This window comes from Poecilia formosa, unplaced genomic scaffold (assembly GCF_000485575.1).
Source record: "Poecilia formosa unplaced genomic scaffold, Poecilia_formosa-5.1.2 Scaffold336, whole genome shotgun sequence".
Taxonomy (NCBI): domain Eukaryota; kingdom Metazoa; phylum Chordata; class Actinopteri; order Cyprinodontiformes; family Poeciliidae; genus Poecilia; species Poecilia formosa.
The window spans coordinates 254163-278957 of record NW_006800275.1 but is presented as its reverse complement, the minus strand read 5'-3'; the positions used below and the strand labels follow the sequence as shown (position 1 = coordinate 278957).

Sequence of the window (24795 nt, the reverse complement as noted above, 5' to 3'; positions counted from 1 at the left end):
TTGACTCTGTTCACTGATCAGGAGCTGAATATTCATTACAAATGTGTACAAAGCTTTGTTAATATTCTGCAAATGTCGGAAAAAAAAGGCAATTGCAGCGTTTTCATTAAAAGAAACAAACCTGGAATAAGTTTGTCAGAACAAAAAGTCATTAAAAAAACATACCGGTCCTCCAACTGCTTCCTGTCGTCTTCTTGTTCGAAGTTTTCTCCAGTGGAAACAGCCAGTTGTTGATCATGTGACCTGTGTGATATTACCCATAAACCACCTCATCCTGGCTCCAAAACTTTATCAGAAAACACAAGTTCTTTTAGAAACTGGTGCGTCTCCATTAAGCGAATAGTCAGTGGAAACGCAGCTACTGATCAATGGATGGATAATGACGAAGAAAGCCATTCAGAAAAAGACTCAAGGTTATATTCATAAATGCTAATGTTATGCTTGACATCTTCTTCTGTTCGCTCTTTCAGGTCCAGTTTCAATCAATACCACCTGCAGGTAAGCTAAGACGGTTATTACCTGAATAATTAAGGTAAACGCTCCTTCCAGAACCTCCAGCCTTCATTATCCATTTCACCGTGAGGTGCTTCGCTGCGGCTTATTTTGGCAAGAGGCAATCTGGCCCTCAGGCTGTGGGGAATCCTTCCTCCCCATGTGTCAGCTAATGTTTACTGTGGCCTGAGGACTCGGGATGGATCACAGCGTTTCATAATCCACTGCCCGTACAGTGGAGCAAGGGCAAAAAATAATAATTCTCTTTGTGTCAACAGTCGTTTCATTCATGGGCAATTTTCACATGGCCTCTTGCAGCAGGTTGAGGAGATAGCAGGAGATGTGCTCCCAGCCCACATGCTCTGCTTCCTTGAAAAATCCTTCACGATTTGGGTTTATTTTTAAGCCGAGACATTTGTATTCCACCCGGCCGCTCGTCCTTCTTTTTCTTGTATCTTAACCGTCCGCGTATTTGAATTTGTGAGCGCTCTGCAAGTCAAGAGATGCAGATGGAGTCAGCAGTTCTCTTCTGAGGGGGAGACATCGCTGGATTCGCCGCTCAACAGTTTTCCTCCAGCTCCCTGAGCTCTGGCTGTTTTCCAAGAAAGAGTTCAGGATCAATGCGCGGTGGAAGTGAACTCTGAATGGCAGCACTGGAGGTAAAACTCACTCAGACCTGACCATTGACTGTGTAACTCTGAAACGTTAGAAATAAGGTATTTCAATTTTTCTGTCTCTCTCTGCCTCTGTTGTGGAAAGACCTTTAGAAGTGCTTTTTATCGCATAGCATGGATGTATTTTCTGAAACTAAAAAGCTTTTGATTCTCCGTAAATTAGAGACTAACAGCAAATATTCATGTTTGTCCTTGACACGTGACAAACAGGATGAATGCGCTCCTTACTTCGCAAACTATTTGAAATTATTTTTACCCTTGTTTATTAGATTACACCTTTTTCTTTTTCCTTTGTGCCTTTTAATTTATTGCCTTTTGAGCAAAAAACTTTCAGAAATAATTCAGCTGCAGCTCATGGACCTTGTTTTCTAACATCGACCAGCTTATTAAGTCAACTCAAACACAGGGGCTGCAAACAGCTTCCCCCAGCTTGTCCTGCAGCCACACTCTTAACCTTCCCCATCAATACGTGTTTATACTGCTGTCAGTGCCGCAGCCCGATAATCACAACAGTGGAACAACCCTTCCACAGTTTCTGCGGGAGCCTGCACAGCCCTTTACAGACGTTAGGATGTGCATTCAGTGCATATCTGTGTACTTTTCCTCCCTTCGCTCTTGACTGATATCTGGGCTGCACAGGACTGGAAAAGGAGGATCTTCTTAAGGTGGATAGAGAAAAACTTTCCCTATCATAAACCTGTGGATTAACTGCCTCCCTCTCTGTGCCCATGTGAAAGTGCATTGCTTCACAGACACAAGCACAGCAGGCGGACTAAATGCTGCAAGTTAAAGGTGAATGGATTATTCTATTGCATTGTATCACAGTGTTTGGAGACTGGCGGGAGCAGCGGCTGATGGTGGCTAATTAAAAATGCACACGCTGCTGGATGCATTTCTTGGCACCCCTGGTAAAGAGGTGTAAAATCCCTTCAAATAAATCCATATTTTACTGCAGAAGCCAAACTTCACACAGGAAATTTGAGGAAAAATCCAACATTTATTTGTGAGGAATGTAGTGGAAAATACTTCTTCTACTGCAGTGTCGGATCCATTGGACATTTATGACTCTCAGGTTGGTTTTGTGTACAAACATAACAGAGGCGACTGGTGATCTTTAGGTAGAGATTTTCACAGTTATGTGGCATTTCAAAACATGCTGGCAAAGTAAAATCTTATTAAAATAGAAAATATTTGGTGTAACATAAATTATTTGTTCTTAAGCATCAATCCTGTTGCTGGGAATGGACAACAAGCTTGAGTAAAATAGAAATCAATGGACCTAAGAGTAATTTCAGCCTCAGATCTACAATTTACAAATCACTTTTCTACAAAAATCAGACTAATTTGTTATTCTATTAAGATATTACATGTTTAGTTTATGGTTGAGCATCCGTCTGCCCATCCTTCCAAACACTACATGACATCTCGCTCTCTATCTATGCCTTTTGAAGAAGCCCACAGCATCACAGATCCTCCACCTTAAAAGTTAAGTTTTATTCCTCATCTTCATCCTTTCCTTCAGTGCCTGTGAGGCAACAGCTTTGTGCAGAATACTGCATTTCCACAATTATAATCGTAAATTTAAATGAAACCACACATTCTGACGTCTAGTTTGCCCTGTCAATTAACAACTTCATGATTTAATTTCACCCGTTGATTTAAGCTTCTCCGCAGCACATTGGCGCAGGCACCACATTTCTTTTCTACTGTCGGATGAGCAGTACTGTTTTGTTTTCTTTGACTTTGCTTCATTTTTATGGCTCGAATGCAACAAAAAAAAACAACAATATCTCTAAATGTGCGACTGGACGATAGGTTATGGGTCCCTTAAGAAAGTCCCGATAAAGTTGGCGGTCGCTGTGAGGCAGAAGGTCATGTTTGCTTTTGCACAACAGAGAAATGCAGGAAAGTGACTCAGCATGGTGTTACTTTCTGAGCTTGAATTAAGTTTCCTGTAAAGGTGACCTGATTAGGCATTGGTCCAGCTGCAGCAAGTTAGAGGAGCACTTCATAACCCTTAGTGAGACTGATAAGTTGAACTACTTCATTGCACCTACTTGCTTCTGTGTCCAAGAGTGATTTATAACTACAACTTTGCACAAGTTAGTCATTAGTTTATCATGCCAGACTGCTTTGTAGCAGCACTGCGCCCCTTCCTGCTCACATGAGTTACTCGTGAGGTATAGATCTTTGTTAAATAGCATCACAGACCCTTTGATGAAAGCGCTTTCATTGATTTAACTCCTGTGTTCTCATATGTTTCATTAACTTCTGCAGCAGAATGATTGATTTTAACAGTATGAGATCTAGTTCAGCTGGGGGCGGCGCTGAAATTGAGTTTAGGTCTTAGGTTGATAGACTATTTGTTTATAGCATTTACACTAGGTGTGGTTTATTACATGGATGCATGCACACATGCGTGCATATGGGTGTGCATGAGCTTAAGCCTGCCACAGTCAATAAGCACAAGGGCTTCAGAGTCATTTTTTCTGACCGTGATCACCAGATGGAAAAAAAAGAGGGATTTGTTTCACTTTGACATGCCTCAACTGCATCTATGCTTTTTCCTGCTGTACTTGAACACAACAGGCTGCAAATAAACAAGATGGCGGAAAGATCCAGCATATAAGTCCATAGTAACATCTTTTTTTTTTTTTAAATGAGTCTTCATTTATCATTTTGCCAGGAAACAGTGAAGAGGCCAGTAGCCAGCATGGTGCTGACCCGTCTGGAAGCTCACAACCTCTTTGTGTTAGATAAGGTTGTAATAAGATATAGTCAAAGCCTGGCAACTAATCTGATATTTCACCTCTGTGAGAGATAGGAAAGATATAAAAATGTATTAGGAGTGGGCACTAAGAGGATTAGAGTATGGAAACGGATGTGTGCCGGCGTTTTAATCCACTCATGCTTAACCCTTTCAAGCTGCCCAATCTGCCCCACACAAACAATAATTATGTAGCCTCGCTTCTGATGGGAGCTACTGCTCTTGTTTCAGGCAGGTGACTCCCTCCACCCTTCGTTTACACTTCATCCTCGCGTTCGGCTCGGTTTTTTGTGAAGAAAATGTGAAGAGTGATGTGGCAGAGCTCAGGTTTGATTAAGAGTCTCTGTCCTGTGACAGCGCTGCCGACAACGCGGCTCTGTTTCCCGGGAATTACTCTGAAATGATGATTAGTTTAGCAGCTGCTTGCGTGCCGGATTTGTTTAGACTGCACTTGTTTGTGTTTGGTCACACGCACATAAACATGTATTTTAGTTTGAACAAATTGATTTATAATGCTGTCGTTGCAAAATTAATCTCTTCACATGTCTTTATCAACAGGAAAATAAACAACACGGGGCTCTGGCTGGGTGTTCTCTCTTTGGGCAAACCATTCATCATCTCACAGGTAAAAGAGCAGAAGTTGGAAAAGGTTCCCTGCATATTTTGATCCTTCATTTAGTATATATTTAGATCTGGATCATGATTTGTAATTCTCTTCCAGCTGCTACTGAATATATGATCACTTTATTAGGTTTTGGATATTTTCTGTTTTCAAACCACTATCTAAAAATTTGAGTCTTTTTCACCACATAAACACAAAGATGGCCTGAGTTGCAACCCAATTAACAAACTGTGTTCAATTTGATAAAATGTTTAGTGAATGTGCATTAAAGTTAAATTTGATGCACTAAAGAACACTGCTATTTTTTTTCAGCTTTTTTTTTTTTTTTGCACCTTGTTTCCCTAAAGACATGCATTTAATTGCATCCTGTCGAGGTGGAAAGACTTCTGCCCTTAGACTGCCATCAACTAACTGTTTACTAATTAGCTAACCTAATGCTTTAATGCAGACAGGAGAAAGTCTGAAACTTATTTTGGCAAAAAACAAAGCTACAGGTTTTTATTTGAACAATATTATAAATGTGAAGTTTGTCAAAATTAGTTTATTCTTTTCATTTATTTAGTGAAGAAGTTGTTTCTTCAGACATTTATTGGTGTTTTACTTCTGCTCTTGGCAGTTGGTGGTTACCATAGTAACCGGTAACTGACAGCTCCTCCCCCTTTTCTGTTGCCGTCGGTAACTGCGGTTTGTGTTTTCTTTACAAGTATTATATTTTAAAATACATTTCAGACAAGTTTGATAGTGCACAGTGTTTCATGAGTAAATGTTCTATGTTTTGTGTATGTTTTTAAATGTTATCTTTATTAATGTTGCCCATTATAGCCATGTTTAATTGTCCAAATGTTAACTGCTGCCAACTGCTCATTGGGAGCTATTGCTTTGTAGTTTGTTTAGGGCTATTTTATTATTTTTATTTAATGTTTAGGGGCAGAGGCTGCTGGACTGATGTTAACCACCATCTTGATTTGCTCTTTTCTTAGAAGAAGTACAATGAACATAGACGCATATGTGAAACCTGACTGAAACACAATCAAAAACCTAATAAAGGATCTGAACATTATTGACAAATGAGAAAGTGACGTTGCAGGTGGTGGAATTAGCAAACTGGGAACAAATTGTCCTTAAACTATTGCTTCAGTGAGTCAGCAGTTTTGTGGTGGCATTCAACTGTAAAGAGCTCTTCTCCTATATGCCGCACTAGAAATTCATCATGTGATCCTGTAAAAGTAGAAAACAACATTTATTCATTACAGAAGTAGAGCATTGCAGCATTCAGTTTGTTTTGGAAAACGGAGCACAGAGCTGGAAAAGAGGCCAAACTCAAGTTTGAAAAGCACAAAAGCAAAGAAAAATTACGTTCTTGACCTTCTGCTCTCTCTTGACTGCACATCTCTCTGTACTTGTCTTGGGCATTGATGCAACCACACAGATAATTCAGTTGTTTTTTTTTAAATAAACTGTTCTCACCTCTCTGATTGCCAATACCACAGAGATTACAAAACATGTTTTTATTCTGCAGCTTGGTGGTGCAGACCCCTGATCGCTCCTTTACTGGCCTGTCAATTTAGGTAGACTGCCATGTTTTTATAGATTTGTATCTTTAAGTTTCTTCACGTCTTTATCCCTGACCTGTCCACTGTGTCCTCGCTCTTCACCGTCCTTTTCGTTCCCTAAGAAACCTGTGATGCTTTTCTAAACAGCCGTATTTATAGTGAGATTAAAATACACACAGAATCAAGAATCCTTTATTAAACAAACACACCAAATTAAAAACAGAAGAGTTTCAGCAGCTGTGATGTGAAACTTGAGGTTGGATGTGTGTAAAGTCGACTAACTAGTGACTAGGCAACTAGTTTCATTAAAAGCAGAGGCATATGTGCACAGCAAACTATTTTTACAAAATATTGTCCCACATATTCTCTACTTTATTACATAAATTCACAACAATATACTTATAAATATATTTTAAATATACAATATATTTTTCTGTAAGATTAAAAGATTGAGAAGTTTGAGCAGCATTGATATTTGCATGTAAAAAACCTTTTATGCTAAATGTAAAAATGGTATTTTAAGGCCTAATATTTTCAACCAGGGGTGTCAAACTCATTTTCATTTTGGACAATATAAAAATTATGAGTGTTCTCAAAGGCCGGTAGAGCCAAAATGTAGCGATAAAACCCCTGAAAACTGTTGTAAAATTTACAAATAGCTGTCTCTGCAATTCGATGAGACGTTCTTAAACTTAAATAATATTCATCCTCTTTTCACATTGATGTAGTTTGGCAGAACACACATACAGATTACTTTGACTGACAAAATAATAAGGTTCTTGTTACGTGTCCCTCCGGAGTCTAGAGGGCCACATGAAAAGCTACGGCGGGCCAGATTTGGCCCCCGGGCCTCGAGTTTGACAATCCTGAATGCAGAAAACACCCTTAGAAGTTCAAGTAAAATTATACGTTTTAACTTATTTTTGCACTGGCACACATTCAGGACACAAGATTAAGTTCAGCTAGAGAGCAGACAGCAATTAATCTTCCCTCAGTAACCAGCCTGCAGCTCACATCTTTTTGTGCGAGCCGATCCCTCCCAGCGTGTTCAGTGTGAAAGGTGAAAACACCTGTTTTTGACCTTCTAACATATGTTAAAGCCTTTATTGGTTTCATGGGGCAATAACATGGCGGAGACTTTCAGGAGGCGTTGGGAGCGGTCAAAATGAACTCATCACTCTGGGAGAGACAGCTGGATGTGAGCAGTCCAGAACAAGAGCAGGCCCGTTCTGTCATAAAGCTCTGCCCTTAAGGGCGGCACCCAGCAGCCCACCAATCGCTGCTCCGTGTCGGGACATGACCCTTTTGACAGCGCGCTCTGAGAAAGCGGCTGTGCCTTACAGGAGGACATGACCATTAATAAACCGGAGTCAGCGGTGGGTGGCGAAGGCAGGAAAAAAATAACAGGTGTCAATCTTTATTAAATGCGATCTGCCACCTTTCAAATTTCTAAATTACTCCCCAATTAAGAAGAAAAATGAAGGTGAGGATGCTCCCTGAATTTGACATCCTAATTAATTACTTCCTCTGTGTGAAGAATTGACTTGTACTCCATGTCACCTTGGAGTCCTGAAGCCTATTCTGGGATGAAAATTCACCCTCAGAGCTAAAATAAAAGTTTCCAACGAGACAGAACTACTGACAACTTCTAATTTGGTGAGGTAATGATTCGGTATAATATCCCAATAGCTAGATGGGGAAAACTATTCCTAAATTACATCGTTAAATAACCGACAACACGCTGGTTCTGAATTCAACTTCAACATCCACGATGGCAGAACTCGCCAAGGACTTAATTGGCTTTACTGTGAGTTTTATTATCAAATCAGTTGTGGTGAATTAAAGCAGCGTCTTTCATCCTGTCCTCTCATTTGTTTTTTAGTTCCCTCTGGCCATCCCTCCGGCAATCCCAGCCCAAATAGTAAGAGGCAATTTTGCTCGTACAGTCACTAGTTGGCTGTGAATTGTTTGCAATAAGAGGAAGAATGTGGAGGAAATTGTGAGAAATAAAAAAATATATACTTTCTGTGACTGCCTTGCATTTCCAAAATAAACTCACAAAGGCACAATTATGACATTCTTTACAGACAACACAACAGATTTTTGCATAAATTTGGCTTTTCTGAGTAACTTTTGTCCTTGTGAGTGGCATGGTGATAGCTTGCAGCACTGCAGATGGCTTGATGTGAGAGCGCGCTCGCGATCACGTCTGCAACGCGACAAGTGTGGGGCGATGCTGAGCGTCATTAGAGGGCTTGTTTTTCTACGTGTTTGTTTTTCCGAGCATCTCATGCTCGCTGGAATTACATCATTCATAGTTTGTAGTCAGTTTGCAATGTGATGAACCTGTGAAGGACTGAAAATTATTCCAGAAAGTCAGAATGAAAATGCAGCCTTTTTTTAGCCTCTTGAAATCTTGCTGCACATTTTTTACATTTTCTCTCACTTTAACAGCCACTTAAAAGAAATGTTTTCACATTTTGACATGTTGCAGCAACACATTTTCATATAGGATTTTATGTGAGAGAACAACAAAAAGGAGAGTATATCATTGACATGCAGTCAGGCGAGACGGCGATAATGACATTAGAAAATTAATTTGTCCCTTTGACTGTTTTATAAATTAGTTTTCTATATGATTTCAACACTTTTATGGCTAAAATGAAAATAGGCAGCAAATGTTCCAGGATGATTCTCCTCCTTGAAAATCAGCTGTCAGAAACTCAAAATGAAGGCAAACAAGAATGATTTTTACAAAAGTGACAGATATTTGTGGATGGACTTCATGTAAAATTAACAAAAATATCACACACAATCTTAATTGTAAAAAAAAAAAAAAAAAACACTGGCTAAAATGCTAAAGAAAATCTGAAAGAGTGTTTTATTTTTCTAGCTTTTTGGACAAAAACTGAAAGTAGCAGTTCCTAGATTGTGCTATAAAATGTCCCAATGTGTGAGGAAAATACATGATACCTTAAAATGAAAATAAGGAAAATGTCTCACTGCTGTGTTTGTTTTCCAACCCGATCTCATCGGATCCCACTCCTAAATGGCTTGTGGCAAACTGCAAACTGGACCTTTTCCGGTCTTTCCTTCAACAATCCTTACCCTTTTCCTTCAAAGGCCAGATTTGAGTGAGCTAAAAAAGAAAAAGAAAGACTTGTGTCAGCAAATTCTCCACCGAGGCTCAGTATCTTCCCAGCTCTTCCACAGAAATTATGGACATCTTGGCTGCTTCTCTGATTAATACTCTTCTTACCCCGCCTTCCAGTTCTGGGAGTCGGCCATGTTTTTGTTTTGTGGAGCTTCTTGCACATTGTCTGCCATGTCTGCTGTGTTCCTTTGTCTTTGTGATTCTTTCTACTTAGTGTTCTTCACAAAAGCTACACACAGGTGGACTGTTCAATAATTAGGTGGCTTCCAGAGCCAGCTGGTTCCTGAAAGGAGACAAAGAATGTGAGGCAAAGCTCTGCGCGCAGAAGATCCGAATGGCTCACAAAGCAGAACATCTGCAGTGAAGATACTGCAAGCTGCAGCTCTTCGCAGTCTTCCCATGTCCCCGTTTCCACTGTTTAGCAAATTGTCAGACAACCTACAAAGAGAATTATGGGCCCTGAGGGGTCTTGGGGAAATTGCACCACAGGCAGTTTTATCTGAGGGAGCTGCAGGGCCTAGACAATGCTCCATTTAAGTATGATGACAGACTGGAGGGGATGTACCCAGCCCCTTTCTATAAACTTGACAAAACCGTTACAGCTGAAAACTTAACATTTCTGACATCCCTCGCTGAAGCTGTCGCCACGGGGCAAAAGTCATCTGCCATAAATTCGGCTCATCAGACAAGTTGAAGACAGTTGCCATATATTATTTTTGGATTTGTTTCATTAGTAGTGTAAAGTTTGGAGGCTTTAAACAAACAGTTTACCCTTACAACTGCTTTGATTAACCTTTTGCAGGAAAATCTTCCATCAAAAGGATGTTGTTGTTTTTTTTTTTCACTATAAAACTCTGAATTGTTAACTTCGATGATGGCGGATACAGCCAGCAGGTTTGGCTGGTATGCTGCTCTGATAAGTTCACATGAAGCCTGCTTCGGGGGTGTGTGGGGGCTCATAACAGAGAAAGATAGCCTCTAAATGGATGCACAACACATTCAGGGGAGTGTGTTCACTTTGAAGTGGTTATTAATACACAGACGGGGAATTCCTGCAGGGATGGAGGCGAGACAGTAGCCCTGCGCTGCTGTGTTCAAGGAAGCTCATTTTTCTTCCTCCGCTAGGTTAACATGTTGGGTCGTTGCTTTTGCCTCTTCAGTGTAATTTGAATTAACGCCACACGTGATGGCAGCAGAGAGATGAGAGATGTGAATGAACCTCCTCTCAGGTGTTTGTGCGCCGGCCCGTTTATGACCGCCGCTCTTTGTGAGTCACATCACCCGTCGTATTTGTGATGAAACTCTGCCTGCAGCTGCTTCTAAATGCATCCCTCTCTGTCTTTATTTGTGAAATGTGCGCTCGCCTTGTGTTCTGTGCCGTGTATGCAGGAGTTTCTCATTAAACGCATAATGAAGAGGGGTGTCAGGGACAGGCAAGGTGTTTTATAAAAAGGAAACCAAGGGAGGAGAAGCGAGCCAAGCTACACCGCCTCACCCTGGGCTCAAAGGCGACAGCTTCTCAAGTGAGCATTTGACTTTTTCCCTATTCCAATGCTCAGGGTGAGGCAGATAAACAGAAGAAGGAGGCTGACTGAGTCTGAGGAGGCTGCCTGACCCGTCCATGGTGATGAATAATGAATGAGCAGGACAGAAGCGGTTACCATTTGGAGACAGTTTCCTGATGAATGATTACTGGCTCCATTGGGTCTGTATTTGCATAGGAGATGAAAATGTCGAAGGGAAGACACATGGGTGTTACAGTAATACGAGGCGGTTATACTTTTGACTGCTGAGCACGCATCTCTTGTAATGTCTTCTAACCAAGCAGCCCGGCTGGTCGAAAGAGACCTCACGCAAAACTGAATTCATTAAGATTCGGAGGGAGACGTTCACTTCTAGTGCGTTTATCTGTTGTTGAGTTTCAGGGATGTTTGCTACTGTAGGAGTTCAAATGCATGTGTGTGTTGTTCTTCACAGCTTTTCTGAGTCCTTGGAGGGAGCTAAAGATCAGGGTGATGGCAAGGAGGCTTTCCAACCTTACAGGAGAACAGAAATAAAATCTCAAAATATCAATAATGCATAAATATCATTCAGTAAAACACTTCCGCAACAGGGACCCATTTCTCTGATCTAGAACATTTTTGTCAATAATTGATGTGTCACTGAAAATCCAGTGTTACTTTTTCAATATTCAGTGTTAAAAAGGAATTTAAATAAGTCATCTTTTTATCATTTTACAACAAGGACATTTAATGATTTATAAAAATAAAAAAAATAAAAAAACACTTGAGTTCTCCTCAAAAGACCTGGCGCTTCTCATCCAAGATAAGTCAAAATAAAATGCAAGTGGAAAAATTCATTCTGCTACTGTTGCCTCAGTTATTTGATACACTGCAATCATACAACAAATAACACCCACTTTAGTTAGTTAATTGGTTAGCTAGCTAGTTAGCTAGCTAATCTTCCACTTCCTCCATGGAGGACACCTAGAGAAACATTTTAGGTGTTTCTCTGTCATATCCAGCCATGTTTTGCTAAGATTGTTATGATTTTCCAGCCACAGTTATTTGATTGAATGTCATCTCTGACCCAAATGTTTTGTTTGTTGGCGTTTTGGGATCCATTTCTTTGTTAATCATTCTGGTTTTTCCCTTTTGGTGAAGCAAGGATATGAGATTCTCTGAAACAAGTAATCGACTCTCTGCGAGATGCGGATGATGGAGCTTCCATCTTGGCAGCGCTGGATCCTGGAACATCCCTGGCTTCCCTACTAGACTACAAAGTGCAGGAACTAAATAGTACTAAATAGTACTATTTAGTACTATTACTAAATAGTAGTAATTTACTACATAAATTACTACTATTTATGTAGTAATTAGTATCATAATGGCATTATTGTTGCTAGAAACTGCTTCCCAACGATTGTGACGCTCGCTGTCCTGCAGGCATTTCTGTCCGGTTATGGATTCTGGCAGGATCGGCGGATACAGTACCAGCTTTTGTCCTCTTCATGAACTGCTTGAATGTGAATTTTGCTGCCAAATTATCCAGGCGCCGATGCCGTGTTCTGCTCATGGGTTTTACTGCAGAAAACAAGTAAACCCCACTGAAGAACAAACATGGACAAAAGCAGAAGAAAGAAAATGAGCCAAACTTGGAATTACTTCATATCTGGTACCTTAAGGTGACGCACATGAAAAGCAGGCAACTTTAACATTTTCTAAATAAATACAACCTAAAGTCCAGTGGGACTTATGCATGTTTTTTTTTTCCTCCTCATGACCCGTTCTTCACTGTTGTCACTTATATTTTAAAACAATATTATTTATTTTATTACAGTCATTAGGGAATTGTTGATGATGCTGATGGCACAGCAACAAGAAGTAGTATTTATATCTTTTCACTGCAAAAACACAAAATCTTGCCAATAACACAAAACTAACTTCAAAGCAACTTTTTAGCAAGTTAGAGAACTTATTTTAAGTCAATAATTCCTTAATATTGATGAAAATGTTCTAGTTCCATTGGAAGATTGTTTAACTGGTAAGAATTTTTTTTCCCATGTTATAAAGTTAATTTATCTGCCAATAAAACAGGTTCTTTTTCATCAAAATGAAGGAATTATTTACTTAAAACATCCTGCTGAAAAGTCGCTTTGTTTTGTCTTATTTCAAGTTTACTAAAATATTGTCACTAGAAAAGATAAAAATTACTTGGTAAGATTTTGTGGTTTTGCTGTATGAGAGGCTCTTTTCCAACCAGATGAATAAAATACTAGCTGAATTCATTCAATATATTCTTACACATTTTTACTATTCATCAGTGGAAAAAAAATAAAGAGCGAACTGTTAGAGAATCTGTGCATATGGTTTACTGAAATAAGGATTGCAAACTGGTTCTCAGGCTTTCCAAAGTTGAGGGAACAGATTTTCATCAGTTTTTTTCTTTTTGCCTCCTGGCACTCAGTGGGCTCCGTGCATTTGTTACCAGGCGGCGTGTTGTACCAGCGCAGAAAGAAATGTTGTGCAACTGAGGTGAGAGAAATACCTCAGGAGGCTGAAAAAGATTAATGAGGTGAGCCATAATGATGATTTTAGCAGAAAATTAAACAAAACCAGTTGATTCATCCTTTTGCAGACAGATGAGGGCTGAGCGCCGTTCATTTCGCAGCAGCAGCTGGGATGCCGCGCAGCAGCATCAGCTCCCAGTGAAGTGAGGGGAGATGAGGATTTCACGGTCATCGCATCACCTCACAAGGTGGACGCGCCGCTGGGAGGACGCCGTCTGACACTTGGCGGGGTGACAAGCGTCCCCGTCGATGTCAGATGTCTGTTTACGGCCCGCGCCGCCACTTCTTGCCTCGCCACGTAGGGTCGTGCTCAGTTTGATCAGCTTTTTGAGTCGGCTTAATCTTGTCAGGCTTGACAATGAAGGCTGAGCTCTTCTGTTCTTCTTAGCGGAGAAATCGGCCTACAGCTTGCCCTATTCAAATCGGCCCCGAGATCCCCGCAGAATCCATAATCATTTCTACGAGGGATTTATGGATGTATCAAACATCCCGAAGTTAAAGCGCTGATCTGCATTCATTCCCGACGTAAGTCTCACTGAATACTTAATGGCCTTGCTAAATTCTGAAGTCCCCCCTCCCTCCATCCCGCTGCACTTCAACTACGCTTAAGATATGCAAAAGGCGGGTGGAAAAGAGAGAGAAGTCATCTTTTCTGCCTGGATGAAAAGAGATGAAGAGACAAGTGTCTTTTAGTGCTCTCAGGGTCGGCTGGAGCAAAGAAAAGGAGAGGAGAGGTGCGGCGGTGAAGGAGAAAGCAGAGAGGAAGAAGGTGTGAGCTGTCATTACCACAAGGCTACTTTAAAATCTTCCACGATGGCACTTAGTTCAACCATTTGTAATAGAGGCCTTCTTTCACCGCACAGCACGTCTGTAAAGGAAGGAGATGCTGCACATGTGGGAGGATGAGTGAGCAGAGTACAGAGTGGATACTCTGCCTCCCAGATGTTTGGCCTCTTTGATGGAGGAGAAATCAAATGCATTCTTTTTGTCTCTTAGAAATGTGATGAGCGTTGCTCTTCAGGGCCACAATCTGGAGCCTCCGACGCTTCTGCATGTTTAGCTGCTTTTGTGATTTACAAGGATCAGTTGTTCTCAATATCTACAAGCACAAATGGTCGCTCGCGTTAATATTTACAGGTGATGTCAGCTTTACAATTGAGTTGTAGTTTGTCGTCGAATTACAACTAATCTCAAGGTAACTTACAAGGCAGAGAGGTCCAGTTTATTCCCAGTTATGTTGGTCCAAATGATCTAAAATCAATAAAATGTATTCTCAGCCAATCACTCTAAATTCAGGTCTAATTTGATGGATTTCGTTGTCCTGTGATTCTGTCATTTATGGAGGAATTTGACTACCAGTCATCCTAACTGTATCAGATAGTAATATTTATTATTTTGTTTATTAAAAAAAACACTTAAAAATAAATATTTCTGGGATTTATTGGTTTCTTTTTTAACCGTAGTGCAGAACAATTGCTAGTAAAAGAAAATGCATTACAGTACATAAAAACATTTCTTCATGTTTTTGATTCACATCTTTAAAACATCTAAATTAGGAAACTTGGAGTGAAATAAGCAGCAGTTTAGTCATGTTCAGTTGTACGACATGCTAAAACTATATCAACCCAATCATGTAAGTCACTGCAGCAAAGACCTTTTTACTTTTGCACATTTGCGGCACAGATTCAAACTGAAACATCATCGAAGCGAGAGCCTCTGAAATGTACCATCTTAAGCTTATTCCCAGCTTCATGTGTGGACATGTGCTGATTGCATCCAGACAAACAAAAACCTTTGGCAAGCTGGCCTATTAACGAGCACATCGGGCGACACCTGCACAAACAAAGCTCGAGCTAAAAACAATCTCCAGAACCGTCTTTAGTTTACTCGGTCGCTGGAAGCCTCTTTGTTTAAACACGTGGCACATTTGGTGAGTCTTTTTATATTTAACTGACCTATTGCCAGCATTAAATCTTCTCTCTCACAGATATCGCTCCTTCATAGAGCACCCTCATCATTTTGCACAGAACATGCCAGTTATCAGAGCAGAGGAGGAAAACAAGAAAAGGCGAAACGTGAAACCTCTCGGATTGGTTTCCTGCAAGTTATTACTGATCTGTTGTTCCCCCCCCCCCCATTACTTACATTTAAAATAACAGCTTGATCACACCGTGTCTTTTTTGCTTCATGTAAATATTGTCAGTTCACTATAAATGATGAGACTCGGCACATTCAAGGGAAAGTTGCATATTTACTTAAACTAGAGCTGCTGAAACATGAAACTGTTAAACATCAAATCTGACATTTTTGTGAAACGTGTGCATATATTGCAGCTCCATTTTGTATAATGTATATTTTTCTACTTTCTTCATATTAGAACCAACTGACAACCTGAGGATGAACACTTGATTCTCTGTTTCCAGTAAAGGAGCACCTGCAAGTAGTCAGTTAATTATCAGCTGGTTAAATCAGAAAGTAGGTCACGTAACTCTCCGTTGGAGCCGCTCCATGCATTCCGGAGGTAAGTGATTCCTCATCAGTGCAGACTGAGAGTCTGCATAAAGTGAAATATGATTGATTTATGGCATTACTGGGCCATGGCTGCAGAATTTTCTAAAACATTTTCTTGTCCAACAAAAAAGAAGTTAGGAAAGCATACAGCTCTCTTTTATTAAGGCAAAAATCTAAAATCATTTTTTTGGGTATGTTTCATTAAAATATTACATGTTTAAGTTGTTGCTGAACAGGTAAAAACTAAAATTATTTAGCATTTTTAATTGTGAAATAAAAAAAAACAAAAAGGTTTGGGGCCCACTGAAGTAAACAAATTAAATCCAAAGAGAAATTTAGCTTAAAATATTCCATATTAAATGGCTTCAAGGTGAATGCAGCCTGAGAACCGGAGAGAAGAGATACTTCTGCTGGGTAAATTACTTTGTAGTTGCAGGTGGCATTTTGTCCTGCTTTAGAGCGGTTCTCAAGCTGCCATGGGACAAGCGGGTGACACGCGCTGCCACCCTGCCGATTCATTGTCGGCTCCTTAATATAGGATGTAGCTCAGGGCTACGTCATGTCAAGGACTGTGTCTGCATTCCTGGTACTGGTGGAGGAGTTGTGGAGCAGAGCTGTGGCGGCTGCTGGAGGAAGCAAACTGTCTGTCTCCGCGTGTGAAGCAGGAGTTGACACAATTTATTTTCTTGTAATGAAGCTTGAAGCTCTTAAGGTTCTCTGACTATTTGTCAGGTGCAGAGTCTGTTTTTACCTTTTTGGTCAGCACTGACTGGCCAGCTCTCAAAATAAATTGCAGTGGAAATAAAATTAGATGTTTACCATGAAGTCGACAATAAAAACAAGAGGAATGCAGACGTCATAACCTTTTACAATGATGCAGAAACACGTATAACTCGTGTGTTGCGAACTAAGACGGAATGAGGAACATTTGCATTGCAACCTACATTATTATAAATATTTATTTTGGTTTTATAATGTTCATATAGGATGAAAACAGACCTATGACATAAATTCACCTGGTCTGGTCTTTACTGGACAAAGTTTTCTCACTATCCTGCATGTTTCATGCATTTCTCCGCCTTCACACATCCAACTTAAAGAAACAGGTGATTGAAAGGCTTCGTACCTGCATGCAGAAGAGGCACTGCAGGTGTGCAGGAAAACATTCAACATAAGAAGTGCAGTGAAAGATGAGGGGCAGGATTGAGCATCTCAGCTTGACACCCCATCCAAACGTAGACGAGATTAGCCGCAAGCTTTTTGTCGTTTATGTGGCGTTCACACACATCCGGAGTTCTGGGAGACCAGAAATGATCATTTTGAAAACGTGTCCCAGAAGAATAACTTGCTTTGTTGAAATTTTATTATTAAATAAAGAACTACATTACAGAGACTGTCAGTTCAGCCATGCTAACTCTGTTGATGTAGATCTGAAATGATATGCCTCTACTTTTCATTGTCATAGTTTTTCTTCCTACGTTGAAGCTATTTTAAAAAACTGTTATCGGCTAACATCGGTATCAGCAGGTCTGAGGATTAACCTGCAGCTGCAGACCAACCTTCTCTACAGCCGCTACAACTGCATTGTAACAGCTGTAATAGTCACGATACGCTGAATGTTTTCAAAAAGAAACCTTGAAAACACGCCCCTAAAGACTTATTGATGCGTTGCTTTGTGGAACAATTGGCCTCTTAAATACAACAGAAACACGGAACCGCTCTCAACTTTCTTTTGCATTTATTTTAAATCAAGTACTTCACTAGAGCAGCGTTGTTGTGAGGGGAAGAAATACAGCCGTGTTGCTCTGTATCAGAACAGGTAATAAATGTGTCATGATAATTATGTGCAGGTTGGACAGTGAACAATTAACATTATGTTCAATGCCAACACTCTAATTGCAAGTAGGTTTCCAATGGTGAAGCTAAATGGAGCGTAGGAGGATGGAGGTCAGAGCCGTGACTTTCATTCAGAGAAAGCAGAGAATGTTTCCAAACCAGACCTTCAATAAATGGGGTTTCTTTTTATTTTAGACATTGCAATCATTTCCTAACCTCAATCAAGAATTTTACAATCCTACCCTTACAGGCAAACTAATTGCTTTGGATAAATATTTTTAAAAGCTCTCTCTTTTCTCCTCTATCTTAATACCAACATTACAAACAAAAATGCATCAATTATGAAAATGTGAGAGATTTTTCATCCTTTCTGTGCGACAAAGGGTAAAAAAAAAAAACGAAAACAAATTAACAAAAGGTCCATAAGTCTAACACATGGAGTATTCAATTTAAAACGCGTTAATGTCTGAAAGAACAGGACATTTTATAGAGCCTAATTTCAACTTTTTCAAAGCACATTCGAGAAAATCATGGATCAGTAGAGGAAAAATATCATGTGCTCATAACATTTATGTGTGAAATAAAACAGGAAATAGTAGCTGTCTTAGCTGACGCAATAAAACCGAGCGTCCTCTTATTTGCTATTCAGCACATTTTGTGACTTTAATGCAAACCTGTTTTAAATCAGCTCTGTTATTACAGCGAAGATGCAAAGACATGCTGCAGGAGCCGAGGAGAGCATCAGCGTCGCTCCATCACCTTCAGCCCAGGTTCTGTTGTAGTCAGATGAGGAACCCGATGACAGGTTAAGAATAAGGGTTAGATTTCCGAAACGTTGGGCTCTTTAAAGCTTAGAGGTGTATGTCTGCCCAAGCATGCCAAATTGGCAGTGAGTTCAAAGAGAATCGGTAAGAGCAGAGAGTTAAGGTGAGACCCGGTTATCTCTCTGCAGCTCTAAAGCCTCTGTAATGATGGCTCCATCAGCCTCCCTTTGGAGAGCGGCGGACCACAGCTCCCAGGATCTGCACGACTCATTTTCAGCATCACAACTCGTGCTTTCCTCAAGACATCACATCATCGGCTCTTTAGCCTTCAACACGCAAAGTGGAAGATTTTAAGAAACTGAAGAAAAAATATTAATTCTCATCTCATCGTTATGAATCAAATCAAATTTAATTTGTATAGCACATTTCAGCAGCAAGGCATTTCAAAGTGCTTTACGTCATTAAACACAAAGACACAGAGTCATGCAACGTTGAATCAACAATCAAAAACATTAAATTTACTGCCGAGTCGAAGTTCTGCCCCTATGGGTGAAAAAGAAAATAAAAACTCCAACCGGCACTCCTTTTCAACAACGGGGGCTGCAAAGAGTAATAAAACCTCTTTGCAGCTTTTAAATTAATGTCAGAAACTTTGACCATCCCTGAAGGGCAAATCTATGAAACAGGAGTCTGAGTTGATCTTTTATCCGTTTCATATTTTGCCACTTTGTAACCAAAGTCTCATCTATTTTTTCCGAATGATATGACACACCAGCACCGTCTGAAAACTGGACCATTCTGTGTGATAAACTTTCATCCAACCCTCTCCGTTGTTCCTCCAGCTGTGTCATTTTAAGTCTTTTTAGCCTTTTACAGTTTTTCTTCAGACAGTGTCTGTGTTTAATTCCCTCCATCATACCTTAAGATCCAACTAGCTTCCTGGTTAACTCCTGAAGCAAAGCTTCCCTCAGCATGATACTACCACCACCATGTTTTACCTCAGGAATAGTCTCCAGTCATATGTGGTGAACATGTTGGGATTAGATGGGATTCCTATGAAATCCTTATCTGTCTCTAATGGTTAAATCCACAAAACACAGTTGTTGCATCAACAGATCCTGATATCATCCAGAGCTGCCATGACCTCTTGGCTGCTTTATCCCTGACCTAGCTGCTGTTTGTTGGTGATCATGATACTTTTTGTTCATTAGTAAACCTCTGAGGTGTTCTCCACTCAGCTGGACTTACACTGAGACAAACAGCTAGCATCTTTTACTGAAATAGTTTGGCTGCACTTGGCTTTGAAAGACAGTACAATGAAGATTTTTTAGTTTTTATGTGTTGGTCTGGCATGTAAAGAACCTAAAACACATAAAAAATATGAGGTTTTCCACAATTAAAATGCGTGAAAGTTCAAGGTTTACAGTCGATACTTTTACAAGGCTTTGAGTTTGTAAAAAATAAGAGAAAATTGACAAAACCTCTGATCTGGTGTATCTTCTTTCAAGTTAGAAAACGTGGTATTTGCTGTAGATCACAATTCAAGATCCAAAATTCTCTGAAAAACATAAATGATGTTTTTTTTTTAAATCTTCCTGCCAGCTATTTGCTTCATCAAAGCGTTGTAGCATGCAGGCTCCATCTTGATGCTGCAGGTGCCCCAATCAGCCAACACAAGGCACTGTGGTGAAAACAGGGATGAGAGCCCTTATTGGCTTTCCACCTCGAGTGCTTGTTTGAACACATGAGTAGGTCACAGTCTCCACCTGCAGTCAGCCTCAATCCTAATGACAGCAAAGCAAAACGGGCAACCCGGCTGTCAAATGAGAATTAGAGTATTTTAGTTATACTGTGTGAATTTTTCTTATTTAAAAAAAAACAACACACACACTGTCTGTCTTTGTTATGGCTGGTTAGTCCTTGTCTTTACTTTTTCCTCCACTGTCCATCATTTTGGCTGACAAGGTCAAAAGATCCAGTCATTTTACCTGTTTATTTAATATAGTAATAATAACATATTGAATTGCATTTAATCTTCATTCAGTTTAATTTATATTCAGTTTGTACAAGCTGAGCAGAATATCCACATTGTACCATCACACATCAAGAAGATCAATACATGTAACTTTGTCTCTGCAGTGACAGAAAACACTGTGAACCCAGTAACTACATGCAACTACATGTAGTTACATGCAACTACATGTAGTTACATGCAACTACATGTAGTTACATGTAACTACATCTAGTTACATGTAACTACATGTAACTACATGTTCAGTTCAAGCTAATTTATCTGTGGAAGTAGTGCAGCTATTGGGTTCACAGACAGCAGGAGTTACAAAAGTTAAAAACGGTTAAAAATCAACCCGGACCTTCTCCCTCCTGATGTGTTTGTTGATTTGATCAAGCTGCAGCCTTTGTCTGAATTTACATCATATTATTTATACCACTGACATCAGAGCAGATTTATAAGTGAACCAACTCTAGATGTTTGCCTTTTTTTGTTCCTCATGCTGGCCTACATGATGGTGGGGCATTTTCTCCTTGGTTACCAATGGTTAGACACATACCTTCTCCATAATGTAATATTTAATTGCATTTTACTAATCTTACTTATGAAGTATATGAACATGAATGGCCTGACCTTATAGAAACTGCCAGTCCGTTTGATTGACGGCGCTGTCGGCTTTCTTCATTTAAAGATTCTCAATAAAATGCATCCTTTCTGTTCGAGCAGAAATACTGACAAATGATCTGAACCTCACTTGTGACAAAAACAATTAAAGAGACTTTTAAGTTGGCAGCACTTTTTCATAATAGTGTGGATAGCCTTTTAAAGTGGACCGGACAACAAAACTCCCACAATCAGGGCCAACATTTCACTGAAAACTCTCGTGTTCCTCCTAAATCCCAGGTTTGATAATAACCCAGAAACTCCTTTCCAATACCCTGAAGAAAACTGCAAGGCTGACAAGTGTGACCCATCAATTGTTAAGACATTTTCCTTTTGGACAAATCTCAAATAAATCTCGTCCACTCCTGATTCAGACTCAACCGATGAGTTGGTGACCTCCACTCAGGTCAGTGGTTGTCTTCTGAAAAGTTGCAGACATTCTGATTTCAGACTTTACTTGATTTGGACCAGTAATTAAAACTAAATTCAGATATAATTTCATTTATTTTAATTGGAGGGGACAAGGCAGTAGACTGCAGAGGCACCATGCCTGCAGCCACTGTAATAAGCTGCGTCTTCATCCAAAGCCAACTGCTAAATGTTACTTGCAACAAATTAAAACCGAGCCTAATTGAAACAGTTTCTGGCTATTGTTAGCCGTGTCCTTTTATACCACCACTTCCAAACTCATCAAAACAAAAACTGTAATTTGTGGACCTGCTTTTAGGGAAAACTGTTTCAGTTCAGGTTACAAATGTGATTTGATTCTGTCTGACAGTCAAACAAATGTCACAGGAAAGCTCTTTAATGGGTACTAACCACAATTAATTGGATGTTTGTGTTAAGGAGTGGAAAAAAAGACCTTTTGGTAACACAGGAGGATGTGTGTTTTCGTGTCCATGTGCCATTTTTAGCGAAGGAATGCTGGAAACCATTACTAACTTTATTTGCAAAATGCTTGTGGGTCTGAGTTTAATTGGAAACCAATTAAAATCACAGCATGAAAACTCTTATAATAGTCAAGAGCTTGTCTACAAGAATTCAAGTTTATAGAAAATGCCTCATTTCACTAACACTTCCCATTTAGTCTACACTGAGGTTTTAGTAGGGGCCGTGTGACATGAAAGGCGGCGGAGGACACAGCAACTTGGTAATGTACAGCTCAGAACATTGCAAACTGCAAAGCCAAGGATGCCCCGATTCAGCCGATGACCTTGCCAGGCGGCCAGGCATTTATGAGTAGCAGGATCCTAGCTGTGATATGTCAGCCCTACAAGAAAAAGTACTTGTGTGCTCACTTCCACCGTGACCGCAGCTTTTTTGGTTCAGCAAACAACAGCTCTTTCAAAGGTTGCACTCATTTAAGGGCTCCCAATTGGGCACTGACCTGCCAGCCTGGCAAAGTGTGCGCTCATTTCAGTCGAAGCTCTTGACTTGACTTTTTTTCTATTACAGGGAAAAATGGCCAACAACAAAAACTGGAACGCTACGTGGAAGGAAGGAAATTTAAAAAGCAAACACTCCCTGATTCAATTGCCACAGCAGAAAGATTTTAATTCACTTGGGCTGATCTGAGTGAATAAATATTTTAATCACTTTTTCATGTCATGGAGCCAACATGGATGGGCTGATATTTTCAATGTTAATCCTAGAATATGACTCAAATGTCAATATTTTTGGTTGTAACTCTTGAACAGATTGGAAAGGATGGTTTATGGATAAAAATTGACTAATGTAATCCTATCCAAATTTGGAGATTACAAGAAAACAAATTTACATCTGACAAATAAAGAAATTTTGCCTGTTAAAAAAGAAGAAAAAAGTATTCTGAACTTCAGCTGAAGCAAACTTTCTGGTTGCTGAATGGACTGGAATCAAGCATTGGGGTCTTTTAAGATTTGTTTTGTCTCCTGAATAAAAAAAGTCTTAATTTTTTAAGTCCTTTTGACAGCATCAAGTCCTTATCGTGTCCTAAACTGCTGTCACACTGCTGCTCCCTGTTCTGCTGTGTTTGCTGGGAAACTAATGTGTTACAAAGATCTAAACATGACCAGGATGCTGCACAACTTCATGTTTTCACTTCCATTTTAAATTAAGTTTGTGTATTGGGATTAACGGTGTGGAAGTTATTTTTTTGGCTATATTTAGATACGAATGTCACCTTATGTAAAGAAACGTGACTGCAGTGACTGGAGGATCTGCAATCAGTCCAGCATGATGGTACAAGAACTTTCTCCTACGCCATGTTTAGCAATAATCTACTCATTTTTTATTTAGCACACTCCTTAAGATGCTATAAATTACAAATACTACAGAAACAAAATTATGTTGCCATGCAGTCAGAGAATAGCTCAGCAGAGCGAGTTAAACCCTGATGCAGCAGAGGCAGGACAAACAGAAACAGGATTCTAGTCCTCAGGAGTTTCCATCCTGTAATTTATAGATGCATTCCTTCCCACGAATAATTACTGGCTTGACAGCAGAACTACAGTGATGAGGGGATTCAGCCACTTGATTCAGGTTTGTGGGAGATGGGATGTCGCCATTTGCAGTAATATTCCCAGGACCGAAGCTCTACGGTGCTGAACCTGGAAACTTCAAGTGGTGGACACACATCCGCTAAGCACTTACTGCCCAGCAAATGTTTCTGCTTTGTGGTTTAATGCTTGGCTTAATGTTTTACACACTTTGCTTCTCATGAATTAATTTTTTCCAGATACATTTTAAAGCACTTCAAATTGACCTAGATTTCCACTTTGTTTCAGTTCTGGTTCTGGAACGAATCTGTGGACCAGCAACTTAATTAAAACTCTTTCATGCATAAGGGTCACTGCAGTGGACAGCTATCTAAGGGTGCGTTCATGCTGCAGCCTGAAGTGACCCAATTCCGATATTTCTGACGACCTGTATCTGATCTTTTCATGGCAGTGTGAACAGCACAGGTCGGATTCTTTGTCGAATCTGACCCATATCCGACACGTATCCGATTCAAATGCGACCTAACGTCCAGGTCGCCTTCATCCGAACTGAACGTCACTGATTCTCAACAAATCTCACTATTCTGCGTCCTGATAAGCGCAAGCGGGAAGAAAAAAAACAACCATGACGGTCAATATGAGGATTAAGTTGTTAATATGCTGCTCCGGGCGGACAACTTCAAATATGTAAGCTAAGCTCCACCGTTAGCCTCCATGTTTACTTCCGCAAACACTGAGCACTTCTTCTTTATGGCGGTTGCCAGAACACTGAGAACGCTGACGCTATTGCGCCCTCTACTGCGCATGCGGGACACTTTCAGGTCGTTTGCCCGTTCAGACTGCAGAACGCATACAGGTCGCATTTACTGGCAGTGTGAACGGCCCTGGCAAAAAAATCGGAATTGCCAAAAACTCGGAATTGGGTCACTTCATACTGTAGAATGAACGCACCCTTAAAGCTATTTTCTTGTGTTTCTTGTGGATTTTTACTAGTGTATCATGCAATACACTGCCAACTACTGGCCATCCACTGCAAGTGCAAGACATTTTTTGTTAAATCCAATATGGCCGACAGACGAAGAAGCATGCCAACCAACCTAGTCCCTCCTTCCACCTTAGAGGATTCTTGAAAAAAATATTATGAAATCAAGTAACCCCTAACAACCAGTTAAACTGATGCATTTTCCAAAAAACAACTGATC

At 40.1% G+C, this 24795-nt stretch overlaps 1 long non-coding RNA gene across 3 annotated transcripts in view; it reads right to left on the bottom strand.

Moving 5' to 3' along the window:
- Positions 1 to 2178: 2178 nt before the first annotated feature.
- The window catches only part of LOC107833140 (uncharacterized), a 91560-nt gene continuing 68943 nt past the window's right edge, over positions 2179 to 24795 (bottom strand). Inside the window, exon 6 of one of the 3 annotated variants that reach the window (XR_001658855.1) lies at positions 2179 to 2278. This is a non-coding gene — a long non-coding RNA (uncharacterized LOC107833140). Of the gene's footprint in view, positions 2279 to 16840; positions 17139 to 19768; positions 20259 to 24795 lie in introns of those variants that run through there. The other 2 variants (XR_001658854.1, XR_001658856.1) reach the window with 2 other exon arrangements.